Genomic DNA, 26007 nt, shown 5'->3' with positions numbered 1-26007 from the left:
CTTTAAGCTAGCAGCTCTCTTCAATGGCCAATCTATCTAAGTATGCAATAATTAGGCATCTAAATAACACGAGCAGAACAGAATGCACGGTTTAGGAGAGACGTCAATGGTTCTCATTAAAGCGTGGTCATATATTAGTGTTGGAAAAAAACGCTGCATTCCAAATGTCTTATCTCTATTATTAGCATAAAGGATGTATTAATGTTGGGAAAGATGTAAATAGCACACACTGAATGTTTTAACTAACACCTAGAATTGCTTTTGTGGTAAGTCAGGTTTTATGGGCATGATTAGTGAGGTGTGTGTACACTACTGTTGTTTTTACTGTAATGTTTTTGTTTTTTTATATATTGTTTTATTCAGCAGGGCTACATTAAAATGATCAGTAATAACATTATAAATGCTACAAAATGTTTCTATTTCAAATAAATGTTGTTTTCTATTCATTAAAGAATCAAAACTAAATCATGGTTTTCACAAAAATATTAAAGCTCCATTGAGAATATGCGTAGCTTGCATATTGCTTGTTTTCAATGTGACAATGACAATATTAAGAAATGTTTCTTGAGCTGCAAATCAGCATATCAGAATGATTTCTGAAGAATCTCTTGTGATGCTCAAGACTGGAGTTGATCACAGGAATAAATGACTAATATGAGGTAATAATTATTTTTAATTATAAAAATATTTCACAATATTGCTGTTTTTAATGTATGTTTTATCCAATAAATGCAGAGCATAAGAGACTTCTTTTATATTAACACTGAACAATCTTAACCAACCCCAAACTTTTGAAAGATGGAGTATATGTTTTTAAAATTGCTTCTTATTAGGGCTCAGACTTGATTCCTTGTTGGTTTCGAGAGCTTCCATGGCAGTCATCTTTCTGAAATTGTTAACCTCTGGTCTCTGTCAGATCATGCGGTACCATGCAGTATAATGGATGCGGATCTTAACTCAACAGAGCTCTGTCATTTCTAATGAAATACATATTAAGTATACTTGTGCTCCTGTGAAAAGGAGATATTCTGCTGCAAGGTCAGTTCTTACAGAATAATCTGCTGTGTGTACAGTAACACTTGACTATTATGAACCTTACTAAGGTCTAGACAATGTTTCATTTCTGTACGAACGTCATTAAGGCATCTTGACCCAAACATCTCTGCACACGGAAATGTCAAGAGCTTCCTCATAATGGCAGGCTCTACGCTGACTGAGTGATTTTATAGAATTTCCACTTGTTTTAATATCTGAATCTTGCCCTTTAATCCTCAGCAGTCTTTATACTGTATATATATATACCTAGCAAACTTCCTGTGTGGCTCTGCTCTTCTATAAAGGTTTGAGCTGGAGCTGGGCTAGGCTGCAGGACTCCAGGGTCCACTCCCAAAGTCAGGATCCCCTCTAGGTCTTGGTACTGCCCCGACTGGATGTCCTGTCGCTGGGCTACAGAATGAACAGCCTGTGGGAGAGAAGAAAAACAGAAAGAACATTAGTCAGTAGTAGGTCAATGACATGGCCCTAATGTTTTCAAAATGATATAAAAATGCAATTTATTGTAGTGTTTATTTTTCTTTCTTTTTTAAATTATAATGGTGAGTTACCAATTATAAAAATATAAAACTGGCAAAATACCAATTAAGGGTTATTAATCTTGCATTTTGCAAATATAAAAATATATATTTACAAAAGTGAATTCTGAAACTACTGTTTGTTACTGAATAATAACCAAATTATATATATATATATATACTCCTATCCATATCATATATCCATTTCATATGGGTCTGCAATGTAATTCTATTTTAGTATCACTTTCACCAAGTAACACACTCACCAATGCTGAAATTATTTGAAATAAAATACAGTAAAATCAGTATATTGTGAAACATTATTACACTTTAAAACAACTGCTTTCTATTTTTATAAATTTTTAAATGTAATTTATTCTTGTGATGCAAAGCTGAATTATTAGCATCGTTACTTCAGTTTTCGGCTTCACATGATCCTTCAAAAATCATTCTAATATGCTGTACTATTTGTGCACAATAAACATTAAATATAATTATCAATATTGAAAACAGTTGTGCTGCTTAATATGCAGGATACATTTTTTCAAGATTCTTTAATGAATAGAAAGTTTAAAAAAACAGTATTTCTTTGAAATGTTGTCACAATGTAAAATAAAAACTTTTATTTTAATAGAAAAACAAAATTGTGGACTCTGCCTGTTTGTGGTAATGTTTTGCTCATTTTTGGGCATTTAAACACGTTTTTATCTCTTATGCAGGTTAAATTAGGCCAAATTTAATTTGTCAATTTCAGATGAAACGCATGGACAGACAGATCTTTTTAAAAGAAAAAAAAAAGTTGTAAACTGAAAGGAAATGAGAAACAATTATGTTTTGATTGAGTCCCAGTCAGTGGCCTTTAAATGGAAAATGAGGTAGGGGAAAAAGAATCGGTGGGTGGTAATTAAGGACACAAATTTTCTGATCGCCAGACAAAAGAGCAGAGATAAGGCCGCTTTCTGATCAGACATTTAATTTCAGGTGTTTCATGTAATTCATTCTCTTTTCTCTCTCTTTCTGTTATGCTATTAAACGCTGATGGTCCATTTACAGTTATATTTCCAGCAGAGAGTCTATGAAAGCTCATGTTTTTCATGATATCTTGTGGCTGCATTTCCATCTTCATACAGTCAATAGACTAACAAAAGTTTGGGGACAGAAATGTTTTTTTTTTTTTTTTTTTTTAAGAAATCAATATTTTAAATTATCAATGATGCATTAAATTTATACCAACATTTATGTTACAAAATATGTATATTTCACAGAAATACAGTTCTTTCAAACTTTCTTTCTATTCATCATAAAATCCTGAAAAAAATAATAATGAATTTTGAAACCTGGATATTTTAACATTGATAATAATAATAAGCAATATTTTTGTCAAGGAAATCAGCATTTATATAATAATATTTCACAGTTCTTATTCTATTTTTGTTTAAACGGATGCAGAGTCAATGCAGACTCTTGGGTTCTGGGTAATCTTTTACAAGTAACTGAGGTTGAGGAAGCGACAGGTCTCTGATCACCTGGGAAGATCCTGTAAACAGGTCCGGTTCTGTGTTGTCATGTTCTGACTTTGTGAGGTGTGTGCAAGTGAAATGAGGGTCTGCCAGAGGCATTGTGGTCGGACACGGAGAGGGAAATCCATTCTTTTGCTCTTCTGCATCTGTGATTCGCCTCAGTTCTTCATCAGATGAGTCTTCCTCACTGGGCACCAGGCAAGCATCTTCACCTGTCATTTCTTCTTCTGAATCTGAGCAGTGACAAATAGTGAGAGAAGAGAAACCATGAGGACAGGAGGAGAGAAAACACTGAGATGTTTCAGCAAACACACACACTTATCTAACGTTCGCAGCGAGCCGCCTGGACATGGTCTAGCAGAGCCTGTGTGTTTCTCTTCCCTGCTTCCCGACTGCTGTCTCCTGCATTAATAATGCTTATCCTACACAGCTTGAAGTTTCCATCACTCTGCTAGTCAGCAAATACTGAAGAAACAACCACTGTGTGAATGAAGGCTGATGTCTACACTGGTGTTTTCTCATCATCTTTGTGTGCTGGACCCCAAGGGATTGGTTCTAAATCAGGTTTTCTGTCATTTATTAAGTATTTTTTAATGTTTATCAAACAGGAATGGAATACTTGATTTGGATTGGTCTTTCATGCATATATTATTGTACAAAGATGATAAAATGTATAATTGTCCGACACATCCTTCATATCTGTACTAGTTTCATGTCTCTCATCACTCCTCAAATTCATATTTCATGCCATACCCAAGAATGACCCTGAACTTGTGAACGGTAGTGTATATGTTACTTATTATTTATGAAATTATTTATTTTACCATATTGGTTTTGCCACCATTTTATAAAATCCACAAGTCACTTGTATGTTACAGTGATTTTGCATTGGTTAAATGTTCAAGGGTAAATAACACCACTTAAGCATAGTAAAATCTGTAATGCACAGTCAGCTTCATGTGGTATATATTGGTTTTAAATATATTTCAACTGCTATTAATTACAAAGGAAACAGTTCACTCACAATCATTTTCAAAGAATAATTATAAACATGGTGGCTCAAGCACATCATGGAAGACAAACAAAACTGCAAGTAGAGTTCAGACAACTTCAATAAAAATGTACCTATATAAATCTTACTGACCTGACATGCTCAGCTGTAAGGACAGCACTGTAGCTTTGGGTGACTTTCGTGGTGCCTTTAACCATTTAGAGGCCGGAGGTGAACGGTGCCTGTAAGTATGAGAGGATTCAACTCTCGGCGTAGAGGACCTGATGGAGTCATAGATAGGCTTAGACGTACTTCTATCCGAGACCAATGCAGACTGTGATGATTCTCTAGGTGACGGATTTAATGAAGGAACTGCAGTGCTTTGGGAAGTGATAGCAAATTCTGAAGACAGTTGAGCTAATTTTGGTTCAGAAACAGGTGTTGAATGAGTAGGTATGGACTGGATTGGGTTGACTGGAGAGGAAGCTGATCTAGACCCTGGGGATGGAGAATCTGGAGGTTTAGGACTTTGTTTAGAGATGAGAAAAGCAGGAGGATGACATCGAGAAGCCCTAACAGATGGCACTCTACCAGGAGAGGGGGTGACAGTGGAAATATGGTCCTCAAAGCATGGGAGAGTTTGTTTTAATTTGGGTGTTAGGAGTGAAGGAGATGATGTTGGCAGAAGCGCTGAGGGTTTATCCCATTGTGCTGCGGAAGATCTCATCCGTGGGCTCGGTTTTGGAGAGTCACTGAGTTCTACTTTCTGGCTTCCTGTTTGTGAATTCAACAGAAATGGCTCTGAGGTAGTCGACAGGTGCTGTGACTTCTGAAGCCTCGTTTGAAGTGGAGACAAGCTTTCTGATCTTGGCAATGATGGCGAAGATTTGTCGGTCTCTTGAGACTGGGGCCACATCTCAGAAAAAGAGCTGATCTCTGTGTCAGAATTACATTCACTGAAGGATCCTTTGGTCATCTCAGAGAAATACGGTGTGGAAGGCAAGACCGAATATTCAAAATCTCCTCCTTCAGATAAATCTTCATTTCCTACAGATGCAAAACTTAAAGAAGAAAAACAGACATGCATATATAACATCTAATAACTTACTCCCACAGTTTTATTTCAAGTCTAGTTGTGGCTGATATAAATGTAAATGTCAACATGACACTGTATTTGTGTCAGTTCTGAAATAAGAAAAACACAGCAACTTCAATAATATTGTTGCTTCAACACGACACTCCTACTGTGAACTTTTCTGTCGCTTTCTTTCAAAGCATCTCATGTTTGCCTTGATCTTGAGTTTCTTACATTTTGCTCTCGTTTCTCTGCTTGACTCCAAAGGATCTGTAAAATGTAGCATCTCCAACCATCTTCTGGAAAAATTAAAATGACAAAAACAGTTTTTCAGAAGAAGACAGAATGATAAGTGTAAAGAAACATTACTGAGGAGTTATTCTCTGGCCCCCACCCAGCAGTCCATTAGAGAAACTGGGGTGCTGGGGTTCAGAATTACCTCATCTAACTCTATGATGCTTAAACAGGGTTCTGCAGGGCTGTTCGCTTTCCCAGCATCCTCAGCGGGAGGGATCGTGAACAGAGAGGTAATGTATTTATGCAACTCCATCCGCTCTGCTGCGAATCAGAGATGCAGTAAAACAGATTTATGTTTAGAGTTAAACACTGAAATTAAATCAGCTAAATGTTCAGTTTGTACACACTTATTCATAACACAGAGTGACAGATCTTATTTCAGTTCATGCCCTGTGAAAATGTTTATTTATTTTTATTTTTTTAAGACATTAATTTATTTTCTGAATAAACACCCCATCCGTGCACAATTCATTCATGCATATATTACTTAAAGAAAAAATGTTTTCATAATATTTCAAAATACACTACTGTTTAAAGATATGGGATCAGCTAGATTTTCGTATTTTTACCAACAGTAAATACATAATGTTAATAAATGGAATGCATTTTTAATATTTATTCCATTTAAATAACAATGTTTTTCAGTTACTGTAACAGTTACAGTTGCTGATCAAATAAATGCATTATTGGTGAGCATAAGACTTTTGAATGCTGGGGTCTTGAAAAAAATCTGAATACACAGGATGCGTTTGAAAAAGTGACTAAAAAAATGTTTTGGGTGTGAGCATCATGGAGGGCTTTAGAAAAGATGCGACAGGCTTGGGCTGGTGCTGACGAAGAGAGATGCCACTCATCGTGGGGCTGTTTGGGAAAAGCTGAATGTGGTCAGTTCCTTGACAGCTGTGATCAACCGGCCTCCCAGCAGCACCTAGAAACTTCTCTCAATCAGCTGTCGGAGTGCTCTGTCAGACCATCGCCCTCCTCCAGTGTAATAAGAGCTCTGTGATTACCCTTCAGGGACGGAGTGATGGATCCGAGTTGCTGGCTGTGAGAGGAAAGCTGCCCTCTGCAGTGACTCTTACAGCTCATTTCTCCAACTTTTTTGGTGAGAGTGCACTTGTACGGGTCTATGTGAATCACAGCATGTACACGACCAGTCACCCACTATTCCTTGTCATCCATTTTCTAACCCAGGTATGATGATAAGACAAGTTTACAGTGACAAAAAAAAAGAAATATATATATATATATATATATATATATATATATATATATATATATATATATATATATATTTGCAAATGTATTTTATATATTTTTCTGGTCCTGTTTTGTGCAATAAATTCACATCAACAAACAGTTGACGGTAGCCATTGACTTACAATATTTTTCCAATGGCTACAATCAACTGTTTGCTTTCCAACATTTTTCAGAACTTCTTCTTTTGTGCTTAACAGAAGAAAGAAACTCATACAGATTTGGAACAACTTGAGGCTGAGTAAATAATGACAGATTTTTGGAGAGGGTTATCCCTTTAAATGTTTGCAAGAAGAAGAAAAAAAGGTAAATATGAGCAAAGAAGAACAAAAATCTAACATTTCACTGAAGTAAAACAGTTGAAAGTGGGGGGGGGGATATACAGGTGAGGACTGAGGTCCTCACCTGTATATTATGAGGACTGTCAAGCAAACTGGATTCAAGAATTTTAGAGAACTTCACAAGGAATGCATTGAGGCTGGGGTCAAGGCATCAAGAGCCATCACACACAGAAGTGTCAAGGAATTTGGCTACAGTTGTCGTATTCCTCTTGTTAAGCCACTCCTGTACCACAGACAATGTCAGAGGCGTTACCCTAGCTTACCTGAGCTAAGGAGAAGAAGAAATGGACTGTTGCCATTGGTCCAAAGTCCTATTTTCAGATGATTATAAGTTTTAGATTTCATTTGGAAACCAAGGTCCTAAAGTCTGGAGGAAGGGTGTAGAAGCTCAAGTTGCTTGAAGTCCAGTGTTAAGTTTCCACAGGATGTGATGATTTGGGGTGCAATAACATCTGCTAGTGTTGGTCCATTGTGTTTTTTGAAAACCAAAGTCACTGCACCCATTTACCAAGAAATCTTGGAACACTTTATGCTTCCTTCTGCTGAATAGCTGACTAGCTGACCAGAAGATACTGATTTCATTTTCCAGCAGGATTTTTCACCTGCCCACACTGCCAAAAGCACCAAAATTTGGTTAAATGACCATGGAGTTGATGTGCTGGACTGGCCAGCAAACTCACCAGACCTGAACCCCAGAGAGAATAGATGGGGACTTTTCAAGAGGAAAATGAGAAACAAGGGACCAAAAAAATGCAGATGAGCTGAAGGCCGCTGTCAAAGAAACCTGGGCTTCCAAACCACCTCAGCAGTACCACAAACTGATCAGCTCCACGCCACGCTGAATTGAGGCAGCAGGTAAAGCAAAAGGAGCCCCTACCAAATATTTAGTACATGTACAGTTAAATAACATATTTTCCAGAAGGCCAACAATTCACTAAATGTTTATTTTAATTGGTTTTATGAAGTATTCTAATTTGTTGAGATAGTATATTGGTGTTTTTTTTGTTAAATGTGAGTCAATACTCCTTGTGACTTACACTCCTTGTGAAGGGTGTCAATGATTGTCAGAGACTATTTTGAAGGCTCAGGAAACCTTTGCAGGTGTTTTGAGTTGATTAGCTGATTGGAATGTCATCACATTCTAATTTGTTGAGATTGTGAATTGGTGGGTTTTTGTTAAATGTGAGCCAAAATCATCACAATTAAAAGAACCAAAGACTTCAGTCTGTGTGCACTGAATTTATTTAATACATGAGTTTCACAATTTGAGCTGAATTACTGAAATAAATGAAATTTTCCTTGACATTCTAATTTATTGAGACGCACATGTAATTATGAAATTAATGTTTTTCTCCAATACACGTTGGCCACAATTATTAGTACCCCTAGAAATTCTTATAATTTGTATATTTACATTCATATTTACGTTTTTTTGACCTTTTTACAAAGGGGGCTAATAATTCTGACCACAACTGTATGCATATATATATATATATATATATATATATATGAAAACACATAAATATTGTCAAAAGTAATTTCATGTTTTAAATTGTGTGACGTGAATGTCTATTATCAGTTTACTGTTTTATTGTGTGTGTGTGTGTGAGATGTGTGTGTGAGATGAAACCGGCCACACCTGTCAGTTTTCGGCTCAGTTCATCTGTCTCTGCGGGTGGAGGTGTGGGTGGTTCTGGTCGGCGTTGGACAACAGACCGGGGCTGAAATTCTTCAATTTGTCCTCTGAGGGAGAGAAAATAATGCTGCTCCCAGTAAATCACACTCAGAAATTTGAGGATAATTAATCAGGCTCCCTTTCCTCAATGGTACAACTATAAATAAACGACATTTCAGCACAGCACAGCACTTTAGTAATAGCTTTATCCTCCTCTGAAAAATATTTCCACAGTAGTAAAAAATAACATTAACCAATAATGCAATAGCCTGACATGTTTTACGTCTTTTCAGCAATTTTTTAATCGATTCCTGATGCATAAAATCAAGCCTTGCCTTATATTATTTTAGAGATGTATACAACTACACATTTTCAAAAACAGTTGGCTGGTGGGCTGTTTGACTGAGTAGTTAATTTGCCCATGTTGTAGGTATGTAAAATTAGGCCACTTTTGGTACAAATACAATTGAGCGTCATTGGAGTATAGAGTAGCTGAGTGACATACCATGATTTATGAATGTGACAAATACGTAATCATTGTCTTATTATTTTTTCTTGTGTTCTAGTATAAACATCTTAACTTCTTTGAAACAAAATTTACTCTAAGAAGCAAAATTAGATTTTCGAGGTTTTGAGGTTTAAGATGAAAGAAAGAAAACCATGTTTATATAAAACCTGCTTACATAAATACTTACAGCAAAATGTATTTTATTCCTTTAATCAAATTGTCTAATCATTCCTCGAGTCTTCAGTGTCTCATGATCTTCAGAAATCATTCTAATATGCTGACTGGCTTCTCAAGCATTTCTTATTATAATCAATATTTAAAACAGTTGTTCTGGTTAATATTTTTGTGGACATCTTGATATTTTTTTAAAGGTTATTTAATGAATACAGCATTTGTTTGATACAGACATATTTTATAACATTATAAATGTATGTCCTATCACTTTTGATCAATTTAATGCCTCCTTGCTTAATACAAATATTTATTTCTTTAAAAAAATATTACTGGCCCCAAACTTATGTCACAATATGAAAGTTAAATGTAAATGCTGTTTCAGTTAATACAAAAAAAGCAACATAATTTCAATCCAAAACAAATGAAATTGGCTGAAGGAAGTTGATGACCCAGACTTCCTGGGTCCGAGAGTAAATCTCAGCTCAGCCAGATTTTCCTGACCCACAGGTTTAGTCTTTTAAACCTTACAACCATACAAACGTCTCTCTCTTTTATTCGTTGTGCTCTCATCTCCCTTCCTGAAGCCATCTTTTGCTGCCTGCTTTCCTCATTGCATGTGTGTGTGTTTGTGAGTGTATGAAGGGATTAGACACCCCTATCACACACTCCGTTCCTCCAGAGTGTGAGCTGCAGCCCTGGGCCACGCGTCTGCCCTCCTCCCACAGAACCCAAACACACAAATGCACATGCTGGAAAAATCCAGCTTCCTGTTCCGTGATTCTTCACAGAAAGAAGGCAATTTAACGGATTCACAATTAGACCCTTCTTAAATAGCCGACCTAAATACCATCGCTGCCACAGATACCATAACGCTCAAGAAGCGGTTCAAAGCACTTAGGAGGGTTTACATATACTGTGTTTGTGTGTTTTGCTTGCTTTTGTCAGGCTCTCTCATTTCGTAGGCGAGCATCACAATCTTTTTCGGGGAGGGCAGAACAACCGTTTCACTGGCTCTTTTTCAAAACTTAGTGTGCTGTCTTCAAAAGCAGCACCCTAACTGAAATGGAAGACCTAGAATGTACTACAAAGATTTTATTTTAGTATTATTCATACACTGTTAAATTTTTTAGTGTGAATTTCCAGGTTAATATTTGCATTACTTTCCCAGTGGGACACTGTGTATCTACAGTGCATATGTACTCTGAAGGCACCCAGCAGACAACACGTCATGAATAGAACATGCTGTAGATTTTTCTAATTCATGTTGGTTTTATTTGTGCTACTGAACTTGTTTTTTTTTTTTTTCACTTTTAGCAATTTGTGCTGTTTGTTTATTTTGTAAAGTTGACTTATGTTGTAAATGTTGTTTTTATAGTGTTATTGTTGAGTTTTGTATGTCGAGTTATACAATTTTAAATTTAAATTTATGCATTTAGCAAAGGCTTTTATCCAAAGGGACTTACAGTGCATTCAGACTAACATTCTTTACCTAACATGTGTTCCCTGGGAATCAAACCCACAACCTTTTACACTGAGCCATCCACAAACAGCTATGAATAGAAAATGCTTAAATTTTGCTTAAATAATGCTTAAATAAAATTGTATCATTATTTATCATCATTTTAACAGATTTTTTTTTTTTCATTTGATACACTTCAGATATGACTAGATCAGAAATGAATGAACATGCAAGTTCAAAGAGTCCAGAAAAATGGGATCACCATTATGGTGACTTCAAAACAATTACAGTATAAACATCATTTCTCCCAGTTAAAGACAACTTTTGTATGTATATATTTCATATATATTTGTTTTAATTTGAGTAATTCTGTTATGTTCGTTTTTCATTTTTATTCATTTTTTTAGCTTTTTTTTATTATTATTCAGTTTTGAAAATTTTAGTACTTCAACACAAACTTTTTTATTATTATTATTTCAGTTAGTTTCCAAGGTTTTTTTTTTTTTTTTTTTTTGCAAAACATGCATATACATACAGATATTTAAGTATTTTAAGAGAATGCACAACAGATTTGTCTTTAAAGGTTTATAGGTTATCATTAAAAATCAATTCCCTATGAAGAAAATCAATGGAGTTTTTACTTCTGGGGCCCAACTGCTGCACTCTATGCTGCCTTTAGACTTTACTGCCCTTTACTATTTGGAACATTCTTCATGTTAGGAGTAGGGCTGTGCGATTAATCGAAATCGCGATTTCAGCTGTTGCTATTTGCTAATCGCAAAAGCCTGCGATGTGGACGCGATTTTACGCCGTTCCAGAGCATAGGCTATGCATGACTGCCAGCCTTGAATGGCAATCTTACTAACCAATAGAGTGAGCGCACCTCTGTTCTCCCCAATCAGCTCTGTGTAAATGCCCATCACAAAAAAAAAAAACTAAAAAAACAAACACAGAGGAGAGAGACAGAGTGGGATTATGGCGTCTACAGGGTCAGACCAATAGTTAGGCAAATTATAACTAAACAAAATCGTTATGTAAATTAAGCTTCGAAAAGACAGACAACAAACAAAAAGATAATTTGCAAGAGCTGCATCACAATGCATATCAAGAGCATCCCTTATTGCATGTTCGCTATTCCCAATTCAGAAGAGCGCACACACAGCCTGTGTCTGAATGCTTCTCATTCTCGCTCCTCTCTTCCCCACGCGGCGTGAATCCCGGGTCATAGACGAGTCGTTCACACTTGCTGCACTCACACAGTCTGTTTCGTAACGCTCAGTTATATTCTCGCGCGGCCCTGCACCGCAAACCTCCACGAGCGCATCTGGCAGTATGGATGGCTGGATGCATGCACGCAACCTGGCTCTGCATTTAAAACGAATGTAAATTCAGTCTAACCGCTTGCTAATTTCACTTGGATTAAATGAAACATTCACCACATTTTCCACTTGTTCTTAAAATCCCAAATACGATGTAACATGTAATACTTTAATAATTTACTAAAGAAATAGAGTTCTTTATTTATATAAAAATGTAAATCTTTCCAGTGAAATGCAGTAATTAATTTGATTCGGTAAAAGTAGTTATACCATTATAATCTTGTCTGCTTAATATATATATTCTGCAGACCTCTGAATATATATATATAATTGTCCCAAAACACAACTGAAAATGTAATGGATTTCAGGGTCATAATGGGATTTGTATTGGTGTAATGTAAACTATAATGGTGTCTACTTGATAGATTCCTATTGGAATAATGCCTAAAACAAAAAGGAATTTTGTAATGGTTTAATGGAAACTGTAATTTCAGCTTTTTTTCAGCTGGGTAGTGATACTAATACTGTGCTGCACATTATTGACAATATCGAGCTGAAGCTTGCCTTTGCAAATTTAAAATCGCAATATCTGTCAAAAAAATCGCAATTCAATATTTTCCCCATATTGCACAGCCCTAATTAGGAGTGTGCCTATAATATCTTAAAATGGTCCCTACATAGGCAGCTTGCTAGGTTTGTGTGCCAGTGTGTTTGTTTAAGGAAGATTTTACAAATATAAAGCTATACCATGAGGCTTTGGTGCTGATTAGCTCAATAAATTCCAGTGACTCAACTTAAAGGTAAGGCTTTGTAATTAGCAGCCATAAGTCATTAATTGATCTTAAATGGACCTTAATTTGGGCCTGGGAAGGTAAATGAAGCTTGTAATGCTCTTATTCAATGGGTGCCTGTTCGGTTATAAAGTGTGAGGTGACAAGCACTAACCTGCGGTGCTTTTTCAAGAGGAGTTTCTCCATGTAGCACAAAGTGTCCTCCTTGAACTCCACATAAATTAACGGCTGGGATCCTTTCTCTGTTTGTGTTTCCATCACGGACACTAGAGAGAAAACCACACCAATCAAGCCTTCAGTCCAAACTCTGTGTGTCCAGAACAGGAAAATAACCATATTTACAGTGAAGTGTGCATGTAGCCTAGAAGTCGTTCAAACACTCTTTTTAGCAAACCCTTTCCTTTTTAGCCTCATGCAAACCACTAAAAAATTTATATTAAACAAATACTTGCTGTCGAGTGCAGTATTTATTTTTTTTTTAGTTATTTTGCTGTATTGTGAGAATATAAAGGGCGGTTAGACTTCAGTGCATCTGAAACCCCCTTAACACAATAGTCATTATCACAGTGAGCACAAGCCAAGCAGCACTGCAGCAAGAGAGAGAGGGACAAACACAAGGAGTCTGATGCATGATAAGGACTAACTTTACTTTGCTGCAGTGTGATTCAATCGAGTGTAAGAACGGCTGTCCTATTCAGCTTTAAACCCAACTATACATAAACAATGTTTTAAATAACAGGCAAGCATACTACTTTTACTGTATTCGCAGCATGAAATATGTAAAATATGCATATATATATATATATATATATATATATATATATATATATATATATATATATAAATAATCAAATTTCACATAACACCATGTCTACACTAGATGTGAAATATGGGTCACCATGGATCAAAATAAATTGCTCCTCTATTAATTCTGACCGTTACATCAAAGCCAGCTCATGACATTTCTTGTCTCTGGTTTACTAATTTAAATAACAGTTTGCTTCAAATTATAATTGTATGCAGCTGTAGCAATACTATGTACTATAAATAATAAAATCATTGCCTTTGCATTAATGTAAAGTATTATCATTTTCCCTTTGATAAAGTCGAGCATCAAGATCACAGCTGATTAATCTTCTAAGCTTTATTATTATGAATCTGCCACTAATAAACTGCAAGATAACCTGATGAGATCATTGTGATGAGGTTGTGATGTTCGTCATTGTATAAACTACTCCTAAAGCATAGTAAGTTTAGAATTAACAGTATGCACAAGACCTCACGTCTGCTCTCATTTAGCAACAAATATCCTGCTGTTCTTGACTAATAGCCCTAACAGATTGAATTTCTTGTGAACTGGCATCATCATTCAAGTTTCTGAGAATAGTTTTTTAAACTCATTGAATCATATGTTGTCAAATCATGGAGGCGTTTCAGCAAACCGCACGCAGCGCCTGAAAACACACACACGTTATCATCGAGAACATGTTTGTCATGCATATACTGAATGTAGTTACCTGGCAACCAATCAGCAGCCCTGACGCACTTGCAGCGTGCGTTCTATCAGTCAATGCCACACATGAGTGTGCTTTATGAGAGACTGTTTGTGTGTGTTCAGACAGCCTGCAAGGGTATATATGTGGCAGCTCACACCAACCGGACAGCATGTCACTTTATTACCGTGGTTTGACTGTAGACCCTCCACACACACTCAGATGCATAAATGTGTGTGTTACCTGGTCTCTGTCTTCCCTCTCTCCACTCTTTCAGAGCCTCCTGGAAGGACCTGGCTGACTCTTCTTCATCAAAGCCTCCTCTCTGCAGAGAGCTGTCCTCTCCCTCACCAGCCTCCTCATCCTCCAAGTCAACACCGTCATTCATGAACAACACCTGAGGCGAGACACAGAGAACACAATAAGAGTGACAGAGACAGTGAGAGATGGAGATTCAATTAAATGGAGCACATGTCCAAGTTTCCACAAGTTTTTGTAGTCAAATGTTGACTTCATTCCTGCCAACAAGAACACAAGATGTATGCACTGAACCGATCAGATGTTGCAGTACTATACATTTATATGTTGCATAGATTAAAAAACACAACAACAAAAAAACCTGCTGTTCTTTTGAACTTCCTATTCATCAAATTATATGAACAAATGTCCTTATTTCCAAAAAATGGCACAACATTTATGTGTAACATTGAAAATGTTACTTGCGCATCAAATCAGCATATTAGAATGATGTCTGAAGGATCATGTGACACTGAAGACTGGAGTAATGATGCTGAAAATACAGCTTTGCATCCCAAAAATAAACTACATTTAAAAAAAAAAACATTTAAAACATTTAAAACTTTTGTTAAATGATAATTATATTGTACAATATGGTTACACTTTAGTAGAAATCTTCATATATAATGCATCATAAAAGTATATTTAATGCATTAATTCTGACTTGTAATGCACCTTGTAATGCATTGTGTGAGCTCATCTATCTATTCCTTGTTACACAGAAAAAGTAATGCATTAAAGTAACACCACACTTTAAAAAAATAAAATAGGCTAATATTCCAACTCCCCTACAGTTAAACAGTTGAGTTGTACTGTTTTCGAATCCATTCAGCCGATCTCCGGGTCTGGTTGTAGAACTTTTAGCTTAGCTTAGCATAGATCATAGAATCTGATTAGACCGTTAGCATCTCACTCAAAAATGACCAAAGAGTTTTGATATTTTTTTCCCATTTAAACTTGACTCTTCTGTAGTTAAATTGTGTACCAAGACCGATGGAAAATGAGAGTTGTGAATTTCTAGGCTAATATGGCTAAGAACTATACCCTCATTCTTGCGTAATAATCAAGGAACTTTTTGCTGCCGTATCATGGATGCTGCAGGCGCAGTGATATTACGCAGCACCTGAAGATAGTGCCCAGCTAGTTTGTGTAGTTGCTGCAATAGCAGAGTTGCTGGGGACGATTTTCAGGCCTTGAGTTATAAAGTGAGACTTTTTTCAAAAATAATGGAGTGTTCCTTCAAAACACATTTCTCAAAAGATCAATTTCAGATGAACCAAATCTGAAAATATAATGTATTTTAACTTTGGTTATAATTATTTATGAAAATATACTGTATAATGCATTGCATGTACATCATAAATACCTTTATAATGCACTGTACAGAAAAATAAACTTCTTTCCTTTAAAACTCCTTAACTCATGCTTGTAATGTCTGTTGTTGTTTTGTTGTTTTTTTGTGGACATGTGCTGCTAAAAAGTTTTATATACAGTACAATGCATTACATTTTTTTTAATGCCTTAGTAATGTTTTCAATGCACATTATATTGCACGATATGATATCTGCAAATATTATAATGCAGTTTAAATTTGGTTACAATTATTTATGAACAGAAATAAAAAATTACAATGTACATAATAAATCCGTCTTTAATGCATTATCCATTTCTAACTGGATTTGACCTAAAGAAGCTAAATGTATGATTCACTGTTCAACCCCAAACAATCAGTGGCTCACCTGTGTGTGGTGTACATTGTTATCAGAAGTGGGCCAAAGGCTCCTAGGAGTTGATCTTTTCTCTGTAGCTTTACTTTCATCAGCAGATTTGGGGGACGCTCCTTGTTGATTCTCCTCGCCGCTTACCTGCTGCTGGAGGCGGCCCAACACATCCCGAGTGCTGACAGGGGTCTGGAGCTCTGCCTGGAGGACGAAGCATAGATTTCAGTCAGACTTTCAGTTCAAAGTATACAAATGCATCCTGTTAATGATTCGGCTAATGTACTGATGCAACCGAATGAATGCACACTCTTTATAGGTAAAGCATTCATCCAAATCATTAAATGGGATGTCCTGTGTTCAAAACACATCATCTGTGACAATTGTAAAATGTATCTGTTAGTTGTAAAAACCAGAAACAATAATGTAGTCTAGTATTTGGGACAGCAGGGTTAAAACTAAAAAGAAAACTTGAAACTTGAACTTAATCTATTTTATTTCAGCTCATTTGTATTTAGATTAACTATTTATATAGTACAGACCAAAAGTTTGGAAACATTACTATTTTTAATGTTTTTGAAAGAAGTTTCTTCTGCTCATCAAGCCTGCATTTATTTGATCAAAAATACAGAAAAAAAGTAATATTCTGATATATTATTACAATTTAAAATAATTGTTTTTTAAATTTATTATACTTTAAATGATGATTTATTTCTGTGATGCAAAGCTGAATTTTTAGGATCATTATCACATGATCCTTTAGAAATCATTTTAATATGATGATTCATTATCAAAGTTGGAAACAGTTCTGCTGCTTAATATTTTTTCAGAACATGTGATACTTTTTTAGGATACCTTGATGAATAAAAGTAAAAAAAAAATTTTTTTAAAAAGAAGAAGAAGCTATGTTTTTAAAAATATAATTTTTTTTTTTTTGATAACAATATACACTACTGGTCAGTAATTTGGGGTTAGTCTTTTTTTTCTTTCTTTTTCTTTAAATAAAATCAATACTTTTATTCAGCAAGGATGAGTTAAATTGAAAAAAGGTGATAGTAGAGAAAATATATTATTAGAATATATATTATTAGAATTTAAATTTTTATTTTGAATAAATTCAGTTCTTTTTAACCTTTTATTCATCAAATATATTAGACAGCAGAACTGTTTCCAACACAATCAGAATATTAGAATGATTTCTAAATGATCATGTGATAGACTTTTTAGCAATGTGATAGACTATTATTTTAAGTTGTAATAATATTTCACAATATTACAGTTTTTTTCCGTGTTATTGATCAAATAAATGCAGGCTTGATGAGCAGAAGAAAAGTCTTTCAAAAAAATTAAAAATAGTAATGTTTCCAAACATTTGGTCTGTACTGTATATATGTATATATATATATATATATATATATATATATATATATATATATATATATATATATATATATATATATATATATATATATACACACACACATACACACACACACACATAGACATTTAAAGAATAATAAAAATATAATAGTGTCTTATATAATGAAATGACACTAAAATAACACCGTTGGGCAGGACATTGCACACACTGGGGGGAAAATGGTGTAGAAGCAATTTTCACTCAGAAATTGCTAACAAATTTCACAAACAATTGCAAAGAAATGGCAAGTTACACACTGCATTAAACGTGAAATTTTCTTATATAACATCCAATAAAATTTGCTTTATGTACAACTTTGAAAACAAATTAGTGCACTTTTCATTTTAAAAGTAGTAACCATGAAATATGTCGTACAATACACTGCGAAACCTAAAACCCAGAAAACACTTACATGTAGCATGGTAGGGTTCCTTTAATTTGATCATATTTACACCAGGTAATTGCTCCTTTTATTACTGATTACTGCAAACATTATCAAATCTCGCCGTAAAAAGTGCAAATGAATAACAGTCATGAAGAAAAGTTTGATTAAATCATATAATACACCCAATAACTGGTACCCAGACAACAAATTCCTCTTTATGACATTATGTCCTTAAGATAACATTGTTAGTGGCCATTAAGGTGGTCGTGGCTGCTGAATAATGCTTTCTCTTACCTCACCAGATAAAACCTTGACTGTCTTGTGAATAGATTTTTATTATGCACTCAAATTACAGTAAACAATAGCAGATGAATTAGTTTATCTCTGCATAGTGATTTTCAGACAATAGAAAGCAATAGGAAACTATTAAAGGGAGAATAAATGTGTGCAGTTTGAGATAAAAGAGACTGAATCAAAAGCAAATGGACAAATGCCTCTCTATCAAAAACAGACGGAGACAAACCAAGCTTGCAAAGAACAAACCCTAGGGAAAAAATATTAATATTTGTTCCCTTTTCCCCCATGGAAGCAAATTCAACAGTATTAGGATGCATAAAGCTGCATCAGAGCCCAGTGTAGTTAAATACAATTCTTAGTTTCTTGCCAAGACTGCACACTCCCTTCAAGCAGCACCCAGAAAGGACAATTTTGTCATAATTTACTTATAATTTATGTTTTTTTTTTTTTTTAATCCTGTATAAGCTTCTTTTCTTCTGTTGAATATGAAAGAAGATATTTGAAAGAATGTTGGTAACCAAACAGTTGCTGGTAGCCATTGACTTCCATAGTGTGGAAAAACATTACTGTGGAAGTCAATGGGGACCAGAAACTGTTTTGCTACATTTATCAAAATATATTTTGTGTCCAACAGAAGCGAGAAACTTACACAGGTTTTGAACAAAATGAGGGTGAGTAAACAACAGATTTTTTATTTTTGGGCAAAAAAATAATACATGTAATACCTTTAATACATTTTCTAATGGTATATTATACTAAAATAACAGCGAGGAAGCTCACTAGAAGAGAGCCTATGGGTTCCTCTGTTTCTCCTCCATCTGGACTTGTTTGCTTGTGTTTGTGTAGCTACATCTTTCAGTATGCGGCAGTGCAGGGTGAGCGTCGCACAGGGCAGAAGTAAGTTTGGTGGTGCACATTTGCTGCCTAATGCTGCATGATGGGATATAAACATGAAGACAGATGCGAAGGGTTTATGTGGGCCACTCAATGTCATCTTCTCAGAAGAAGAGCTGATCTCCACACCATTCCAGTATACTCATAGTGTGCAATAATTGGAGCACCTCAAATGCTACGATCAACACTGACAAACACATGATGATGCCTTAACATATTTGTATGCCTATGTGTAGTGCTTTAGGACATGGGGTCATGGTGAAGTATGTTCCCTGCATGCCCTGGGGTCAGACTTTTCCCAGTTGACTCAACAGTCTGAATGACTGAAATACAGTAAAAACAGGAATTTACTTTCTATTTTAAATGTAGTTTTATGCAAAGCTGAATTTTCAGCATTATAACTCCAGTCTTCAGTGTCACATGATCCTTCAGAAATCATGCTAATATGCTGATTTGCTACTTAACATTTTTGTGGAAACCGTGACACACTATCATGCAATATTTGAAGGTCAGTAAGAACACTTTTATTTAGCAATGGTGCATTGAATTGTTTAAAAATGACAGTTAAGATAATTATGTTGCAGAAGATAAAAAAAAAAGTATAATATTGTAATAATAATACATAATATTTCAGTTTTTTACAGTTTTGATCAAATATATGCAGCTTTAATGAGTTTAATTGAGAGTTCAAAAAAATAAATAACCTTAATGATTCCAAACTTTTGACGATATTGTAAATGGTTGTACATAGGTACACATAAGTGTAAATAGTGTCAACCTTCATTAGTCAATTAAGCAAGTGTAGATCATAGTGATAATATAATAGTAAAATCACATAGCTAAAAGGTAATTTAATGAGCACAGTTGTTTTAACATAAAGTTAATTTAATGGGAACAAAAAGAAATGAAAAAAAAAAAACATTATGCTGCTTATTTGTTGCATTGGCTAAGGCAACCTTCCTGAACGAAAGTGGTCAGACATACAGTTTTCACCTTATAAAACCATGGGGCCGCTCAACTCTCTAAAACAAACTCAAGCTGACGGAAGCGAGTGTGTGTGAACACACATCAGCTGTTTGTGTTTGTGTGGCTGTTCTCTAACCTGGGAAAGGTGTGTGTAATTAGTGTTGGGTTCGAGTGAGCAGATTGTCCACTAATGGTCACCAGCATTCTGCGTTTCTAAGAAACGGCATGGAGGAGGAAGGCTGAATCTGGAGGTTTGTGCCTGTCGCTGCTGAGGGTGTGTGTGTGTGTGTGTGTGGGATGGAGGGTGGTTGTCAGAACACCTCCTCACCTGTACGGGAACCATACGATGGCGCTTCAGTGCCCCTTCTGGTGGAATCTGACGAAGCAGCCCACACAATAATCTTCTCCGCATTCTGCACACGTCTGAAACAACAATTAAATAAGCCCAGGATTTCTACAGCAAGGTACATTCACCCAAAAAAAACTTTAATATCAGCAATATATATTTAAATATCTTGCACTTTTTGCTTAACACGATACATATTAAAATGGAGAGAAGGGAGCCGCACATATCTTAAGGGAGCTCATTATTTTGTTACAGATTGTAAATGGATGCGGAGGATGATAGGATAGGCCGTTTGATGGACCGACGGACAGATAGAAAGACAGACTGCATAGCAGCACAAGAATTTCAAAACCCACTATCAAACCCACAGCTGAAGAGCCACTTGTAAAAGAACCCAGCCTGCTGTCTTGATTCATTCGTCTGAACATCTGTATGATGATGCAGCACTTCAGCTGGAGAGATGCATGATGCTCGGAAGAGTTTCAATTCCATTTGGACAGACTTTGGATATGTTTGGAATATTATATCTGCAGTCTACATGAACATTTTTGCACATAGTATGTTTGTATCCAATATCTATTTTACCTATTACATTTGCCAAAATGTGGAGGCAAAGCACGGTGCATGAAATAATGTATCGCACAATGCAGTGTGCTCTACTTGACCTTCTGTTACCAGCATGACAAATTAATAACACTGACTATAGTCTGATAAATAGTTTTGCAACTTAAAATAGGTGGAAACATATACAGCATACACCTCACAATATTCTGTCAGATAAAGATCAGCAACATAAAGGTAGTATGCTCTTCTGTGTGCAGCCATAGTTCATTAGGCTAAAGGTCAAGTGACCGGTCACAGTTTGGTTTGTTTTACATGCTGTTTAAGGAAGAGCTTATCCAAAGTAGTAAACACCAACTCATTCAAATAAGTGGAAATGTGTAGACTTCGCAATGTCTGTCCAAACGTTTCCTATTTCAAAGCTGAAGTTCTGCATCTTCAAACTGTACATAGCAGATATTTACAGATCATTTCACAAAGCTGAATATACAGTTCTGCTCATGGATTTTGGTTTACTTTCAACTAACTAGTGGATGTGCCATGCAAGCCAGTCAATCACGAGAAACTGGAGATATCAGCCATTTCTATGTACAGTACAGTATGCATCTTATTTATCTTACTTATCTGAGAAGTATATTTCACATATTGAAAATTAAGTAGGCAGGCAGTATCCAGTGTTACATGCATTTTAGAGTAAATAGTATAGTACATTCTATTCTGAACAAAACAACAGCTTTCAGCTCAACTTTAGCTCCTCTAGGGTTGTGTGAGTGAGCACGGGAGGAAACCCTTAGGATGCCTTGGCTCTACAAATCCATAAATACATCGAGACAGACATACACACACACCCCGAACATTCACTTTAACACACTTGCTGTCTTTGACAGCCAAATGCCTGTGTGCAAATTCCACAGGTACATTTCCCCTCGAGACTGTCTGTCTCAAAGCACTCAAGCAGAGCATGAAAGTCCCAAATCTCCCAAGGGTGACAAGGTCCCCTTTAATACGGCCACACAAACACGCACCACACACTCACGGTGAATAAAGAAAAGGGTAAATACAGTGCTGCTCTGTGAATCTACAGCTGTGCCCATTACCGGCTCCTTTAATGGCCACATAAAAAAAGGTCTAATTCAGCACGACACCACTGAAATAAATGACAGCAGTGGCATTCTCCCCAAAACTGATTTTAAGAGGGGCTTCCGGACAACAGAATCTGCACTTCATGTCTTCGTTGCTGAGAAATCCTGTTGGATGAGTAGAAATATATTTGCAGCTCTGTATTTATCAGCAGTTCAATCTAGTGCTGGCCAAAGTAAAAAGTGGAATCTTACTGTTAGGAGCTAAGGAAGCTCTTTTATTTGAACTGATGAAGGATAACAGACCCTTATATCATGCGCTTTAGTCTCGAAGAGACAGACTCTGACTATCTGTACCTTAGTCTGGTTGAAAAAGCTGCTAAACCGATATGTCTGACTAGTGATGGGTTTATTTGAAGTTCATGGTACCACTATAACAGCGTGGGAAAACAGTAATATATGAAGTGGCATGGCATTCTTCATGAAAGATCTGTGTTAATGTCGGCATGTGCAGAAATAATTGTATAGAAAAAATGTTGTGTTTCTCAAGGATATTTATATTAGTAGAAACACTCATACCAAAAAAAGTTCAAAAGGTCAGTGATATTTTTTTGGAAAACAATAAATGCTTTTATTCAGTAAGGATGCATCAATTGATCTAAAGTGACAGTAAAATGTGCAAACTGTAAATTTTACATACTGTAAAATATTTGCCAGTTTCCACAAAAAATATTAAGTACCTTTGTGTCACAGGAATACATTTCATTTTAAATGGTAATAATAATTCACAATATTACAGTTTTTTAATCAAATTAATGTAAAAAAATGCTAACTTTAGAGCAGCAGTGTATACCTGAGACATGATGCGTGATGAATGAAAGGGATGGATAGTTTGGAATTAAGAATAGTTCTGTTCACATAACAGAACGGATGAAAACTCACCAGTCCGGCCAGCTGAACTTCACACTGTCCACAGACTTTTCCCCTCAGGTTGAGCTTCCTGTTAGTGCCGTGTACCTTGGCGACTCGTTCCGCTATTACCTGCTTCTGTACTGCTGAAGTAACAAAAACACACAGACACACACACAATTCAGAACTCTGCACATGAAATCTGCATAGGATGGTATCTTCTGAGAGAATCATGCCATCTGACTGATTTGGAATGTTCCACAATGGCATCGACTCTCTCAACAGTTCAGCACGTGCATCACACATGTGAGACTCAACAGTAGATTAAAACAGAGCTGGTGCATAGCATGTTACTAAGTTAATGATTCAATATGGAAGTAAATCCAAACTAACGTTCCAAAAAGTTTAACCCAGGGAACAAAGGATCCTTTGTAATGTGTTCATTATGTGCCATATAAACTAACCTGCATGAATGCTCTTAAAAACAAAACTTTTGGATAAAATAGTCAATTAATTAATAAGACGGGGCCATTTTCATCAAGACTGTGCCAAAATGGCCAATAATGTAATGGGTGGACTCTTTGTGTAAGCTATTGAATGTGATCAGCATAAAGAGAGGAATCCGATGAACTCAATTAAAATTTTGTTATGTGCAAAAGTTGAATTTTTGAACTGGTGGTGTCACTATAGAGTTGGTCCTAGGGACCCCAAAGTTGGTCAGATCACTACAAATGTGCTACATTTGATCATTTTCCTATGTTCCACTCATAGGGCTGCCATAGACTCACACTGCAGTAGACAGCTATAGAGATGGCCCCTAACTACAGCCCCTTCAGGGCTTGGCCCCTAACAATTCAACAGCAAATCTTATCCTACTCAGTGTGTTGCTTCTCCAGTATATGTATCTTGTTATAAGGACGTTTACTGGAAAATAAGTCAAAAATAATGACCAAGAAAATAACTTTTGCAGTGCAATGTCTGCAACAGATACAGTACATGTGACGCCTTAATAATTATGTACCCTATTGTTTGGAACAAGTTTTGTTTCAGTTACTAGACGTTGACTTGTAACATTTGGAAATTCCTACATAAAAAGAAGGGGTTTGTAGTTAAGGCTTCACAATGCTTGTATCCAAGTGATAAATGAAAATGAGGAAATGGGAAAAGGAGTTAAAAACAAGCCAGGCAAAACACACGTCAGACTCCAGTCCACCCACCTGGTACAGGCTCGTCCTTCAGCACTCTAATCTTCATCTTGCCTGGAGAGAGCTGCCCGAAACAACACATTTCAAACACAGTTTCATGCAGTTACTTCTAGAAAGGCTATCCCTGGCATGAATGAAGCTGAAGTCAGCCTAATTTAGACTATTTGAAACAGAAACACAGGCAGACAGATGTTTTAAAACTCTTACTCTGTGAGGTGAGTTCTCCTTGTTTGTCTTGACGCTCTGAACTCCGGGCTGTGCTGAACGCCAGTGAGAAGCTCCCATCTTCCTGTGTGGAAATATCATAGAAAGTTGCTCAGTTTAGCATAGAACTGCAACTAGTTTTAATAGCTAATGGTGTGTGTCTCATAAAGCAAGAAACATTTGGAGGACTTTTTATTACTTTTCGAAACCCCCCTAAGTAATAAAATCTTGTGCGTAACTCATGGTAAACTTTTAATTAAGCACATATCAAATAGTGGAAAACAAACACAAACAGTACATGAAAGCATTTGCCCTACATAATTCAGCCCGATACACAGACGGAGGTCGACTTCATTTGTTTTCTGATTTGTTGTTTTGGTTGCCACATCAAATCAACAGTCTAAATAATTCACGGTGTGATTGCGGGGGAAGCCATTTGTTTAGAGTGGGCTGTCATACTGGCGTCGAGCCGCAAGCCCGAGTGTGTTCAAAGGATGGAATTGAATCTTATGTGTGTCTGGCTGTACGATATAATTTTGCAAGTAAAGAGGTAACCGTGCTTTTGAAATGTCTCTTTCTCTCATATGGGTAGTGAAAATTCTGAAAACTATAAATCAGGAATGAGACTGTTTAATAATAAAAATCTCAGAGGTATGTGTTGTTGGTGGACAGGGCATATGACTGTCTACTTGTCTACTTTTACTTCACTGACCAGGCAAAATAATAAATCTAATCGCTCAGTAAAGTAATACTGTAATACTTAGGAGTTTGTTTAAATATCTAACCCCAAAAGCAATAAGAAAAGTCATGAATAGATCAAACTAAAAATACACAGCTCAGCAGCTCCACTAAAATCCATCTCATTTTTATAAAAGAGTGAGATAGTCAGAGACTTTGGAAGGGGCCAGCAGGGAGAGAGGACACTTCCTCTGCATGCTGTCCACTCTCATTAAGGGCTGTTTATGTGCTGGCCTTTATCAGTCTGATGGAGACGGCGTTTGGGACGGGGATTAACTGCGCTCAAGCCTGCCTGTCAGCATTATGGAGAAATGCACAGGCAACGTGGCAGTTGTGCTAACAACTGGCGGATTACCATCACATGCACACTGAGTGCCCAACCAGCAAGACAAACACTTATCTCCAGTCAGGGTCACAGACATCAGACCTCTCTGCTACTTGAGTTCATTGCGTGGCAGCAGTGGGACAGGTGAAGGGTTATTATACTGCACATTTAACCTGGTGTTAAATAAAATTT

The 26007-nt window shown here is 36.2% G+C and overlaps 1 pseudogene; it reads right to left on the bottom strand.

The window, feature by feature from the left end:
• LOC113079780 (mucin-17-like) overlaps positions 1-24837 on the bottom strand; it is a 30292-nt pseudogene extending 5455 nt beyond the window's left edge.
• Between the last annotated feature and the right edge of the window lie 1170 nt (positions 24838-26007).

The sequence above is a fragment of the Carassius auratus genome, unplaced genomic scaffold (assembly GCF_003368295.1).
Source record: "Carassius auratus strain Wakin unplaced genomic scaffold, ASM336829v1 scaf_tig00029203, whole genome shotgun sequence".
In the NCBI taxonomy this organism is placed as follows: domain Eukaryota; kingdom Metazoa; phylum Chordata; class Actinopteri; order Cypriniformes; family Cyprinidae; genus Carassius; species Carassius auratus.
This window is presented reverse-complemented; position numbering and strand designations above follow the sequence as displayed.